Source organism: Eretmochelys imbricata, chromosome 3, assembly GCF_965152235.1.
Source record: "Eretmochelys imbricata isolate rEreImb1 chromosome 3, rEreImb1.hap1, whole genome shotgun sequence".
NCBI lineage: Eukaryota > Metazoa > Chordata > Testudines > Cheloniidae > Eretmochelys > Eretmochelys imbricata.
The window spans coordinates 113,879,382-113,883,613 of NC_135574.1; positions in this window are offsets into that span (position 1 = coordinate 113,879,382).

Below are 4,232 nucleotides of genomic sequence, written 5' to 3' on the forward strand. Positions count from 1 at the left end.
GCATGGGACAACTAAGGAAAGAAATTACTAAAATGCTGACTGTAAAGCAACACTGTAAAGCCCACAATATGCTGCTTCTCTCTGTCTATTATACACAGCTTATCTTTGTCCTCTTAAGCATACCTGTGGATCTGGCTGTTTATACCCATATGCCTTCTTAGCACTCGTAATTGCAGCGGCTGCATCCAGTAATAGCAGCAAGCAATCAAGCGCTGTGAATCTGACAACTGCTATTATTGATGAGCCTGGTTGATTGTTCCAGGGGATATGCACAATAGCCCTTCAGTTGCTTTTATCACTTCAGTTTCCTCTCCCCATTAGGGAGTGACTCTTTCCCTGAATTGGAAAGAACCTCCTCATCCTGATATCTTTTGATTGTCACTTGCACACTTATCTTCCCTTTGGGGGTTTCAGCAGAGCAAGGCAGCAGAGAGGTTAGCAGAGAGTGGGTGGAAGACTAAGCAGTTTGTACATTGCTTGATGTACACCAGTCAAAGATCCCCTGCCCAAGAGCTGCATTATCTTTTGCAGCGGAAGAGGATATCTTCACATATGTTAGTATTACTTCTGCTTAACCAAGATACTTGGAGACCTTGTCTAACCTTGACATTGTCTCTAAACTTCCTTCCTTTGCTGCAACTGGTGCAAGCCCCCATTAGGGGAAATCTAGGGCAGACATGGCACCCACAATGGTCTAACTGGTGTCATCTACATGTGCTCTGGACAGTTAGGTGGCATGACAATGAAAATGCAGGTTCCCTGTCTACGCTAGTGCTCCCATCATTGCTGCCTCTAGTGAAGCAAACAGAGGGTATGTCTACACTACAATTAATAACCCATGGCTGACCCATGCCAGCTCACCTGGATTCGGGCCAGGAGGCTGTTTAATTGCAATTTAGATATTCAGGCTTGGGCTGAAGCCCAGGCTCCAGGACCCTGCAAGGTGGGAGGGTCCCATAGAGTAAACCACAATACTGACTTTGGGTTTGTCTTCACAGACAGGTGCGCCAGCTTAACTGAAGTTCTCATTTTAAACTGATTTTGTTAAACGCATGCAAGACTATGTGTGTGGACAGTCTCATTTTGAAATCTTTTACTAAGACAAAGTTACAATGAAATGTTAACATACTACATCGTACAGCACTGCTTCAGGATCTGTTTAATATTCAAAGAACCTGGCTAAAAATTCTGGCTTCTTGGCTAGGGAGCCCACCTCCTCTTACACTAAAAAGGGTGAGCATATTTCTAAACATCCAACCTCTTCTGGGCATTTCTCTTGTTCATGTATTGATCTGAAAGCTTTTCATTACAAGGACAGTCCATATTTTACTATATCACAATTCCATAGGAGGAGTCGTCACATTTTTCCAATAAAATGCAATACAAAGTCTAGCAGCTAACAATTTACTTGTCATTCTGTTTACAATGCAGATGCTTTACTGGAGAGTTAAATAAGCAGGTCAGGGGACCTTTAGGAAGCCAGCATGTTGTCTTAAGATAAAGCTCTTTAATAATTTCCTTACAAAGCCATCTAATTCCTGCACACATATGCAAGCATGTTCCCCTTTCCCCACAACCACTGCAACAGAGCACCTCCCTAGCAGTAAAAATATGATGGCTTTTAACTGATGTCAAATGCCATATATGTGGTCATTCATAAACAATTTATTTGAGCTATTCTCTTATTTTGGTCTAAACCAGATTTACTTTGGTTTAGTTTAAATTTATTAGGAAGAGGTTTAATCTACACAAAACTAAGGCCTTGTCTACAGGGAAAAGTTCTACTGGTGTGACTTCAATTAGTTTTTAAAGGAGTATAGTTACGTTGGCACAAAGCTGTGTATGGACACACATTTCGGCTTAGCTTAAACCTGTTCCCAGTTGACTTAAGCTAAACCAAAGTTCCTTTTAAACTGAAATAAGTGGAACCACGGACAGGTTTCGACTTGTTTAACTGAACCAGTTTAATTAAACCAGTGTGTGAGCAAAATCTTGTATTATATGGTGGTGGTTAAAAGAGAGAACACAAAATGAACTGTCAAAAAACAAAAACTGTTCTCTTTTTTCCATTCTTTGACTCTGGAAATTAATATATTAACACATCAAAAAGAAAATGAGCCTGTAAATTGTTCATCGATTGTATGGAAATGACTCTGTTGAAAATTCCATCCAGCAAAGAGCCTCTGACACTGCAAAGCACATGTGAAAAACAGAAAAATATCAATCCAAATACAAACATCTTGATAGTATTACAACTGTTGATGACACTGTATGAGAGAACCTTTTCAATCGTGTTTAATGCTGCTGTTATGTCAAGCCTGCTTAGATCTGCCAATATTCTACAACTATGCTATCATTTTTAAGACAGAAGTGAAATTGGAAGATAAGAAATTTTGCTCTTGTGTTTTCCTGGAGGACTTTCTTAAATAAAATGAAACATTCCATCTACAGTGGTTTTACTCTTATTAATTAAAGGCTTTCAACTTGTTTGGTTCTAATAACTAATATGGGCAGAGATTAGCTTGGTGGAAAGGTCTCCCAGGCATTTTGTGGGGGGGCCTTCATTTTATATTCAGTCACCCATTAAAAATTTGAACCAAGGTAAAAAAGCGGGTCTGTATTTTCTGAAGAGCTCAGCACCCAGCAGCTCACCTTGTGACACTTGTGGCCAGGTTTTCAAAACAGCTCAGAACCTAGACTACGGAGCTTGTGAAAATCTGGTACTGAGTGAGCAATACATGAAAGTCTGGGAAATCCAAAGTGTAGCTGGAAAACACAAAGCTGTTAAATCATCCAGTCCAGCTCCCTGCCAATTCAGGGTTGTTCCCTACAAGACACTTTCAAATGTTTTTATTTTTCAGTTTCTTACTGTGCTTGGTTGAAGCTCAGAACTTTTTGATTCTTAACCCCCTTCTGAATCTCACTCAGTAGAAAGCTTGGCCTTTGAGAAGCTGTTAGCATGGAGTAAGGATGGTAAACTCAACTTTCTGATAGAGTTTCTGGGATATCTCTAACGCCCGGCCTGTGCTTGCACTGGTATAACTATTTCAATTGGGTATGATTTTTTTTCCACTGAAATAGTTATACTAGTATAAAGGTGCCTTATACCATGATAGCTTATTCCCTTTCATAGAATAATAGAATATTAGGGTTGGAAGAGACCTCAGGAGGTCATCTAGTCCAATTGCCTGCTCAAAGCAGGACCAACACCAACTAAATCATCCCAGCCAGGGCTTTGACAAGCCAGGCCTTAAAAACCTCTAGGGATGGAGATTCCACCACCTCCCTAGGTAACCCATTCCAGTGCTTCACCACCCTCCTAGTGAAATAGTGTTTCCTAATATCCAACCTAGACCTCCCACACTGCAACTTGAGAGCATTGCTTCTTGTTCTGTCATCTGCCACCACTGAGAATAGCCTAGCTCCATCCTCTTTGGAACCTCCTTTCAGATAGTTGAAGGCTGCTATCAAATCCCCCCTCACTCTTCTCTTCTGCAGACTTAATAACCCCAGTTTCCTCAGCCTTTCCTTGTAAGTCATGTACCCCAGCCCCCTAATCATTTTTGTTGCCCTCCGCTAGACTCTCTCCAATTTGTCCACATCCCTTCTGTAGTGGGAGGACCAAAACTGGACACAATACTCCAGGTATAGCCTCACCGGTGCCGAATAGAGGGGAATAATCACTTCCCTCGATCTGCTGGCAATGCTCCTGCTAATACAGCCTAATATGCCGTTGGCCTTCTTGGGAATAAGGGCTCACTGCTGACTCATATCCAGCTTCTCGTCCACTGTAATCCCCAGGTCCTTTTCTGCAGAACTGCTGCTTAGCTAGTCGGTCCCTAGTCTGTAGCGGTGCATGGGATTCTTCCGTCCTAAGTGCAGGACTCTGCACTTGTCCTTGTTGAACCTCATCAGATTTCTTTTGGCCCAATCCTCTAATTTGTCTAGGTCACTCTGGACCCTATCCCTACCCTTCAGCATATCTACCTCTCCCTGGAGCTTCGTGTCATCTCCGAACTTGCTGAGGGTGCAATTCACCCACCATCCAGATCATTAATACAGATGTTGACCAAAACTGGCCCCAGGACTGACCCCTGGGGCACTCTGCTTGATACCGGCTGCCAACTAGCCATCAAGCCATTGATCACGACAATCTAGCCAGTTTTCTAGCCACCTTATAGTCCGTTCATCCAATCCATACTTTAACTTGCTGGCAAGAATACTGTGGGAGA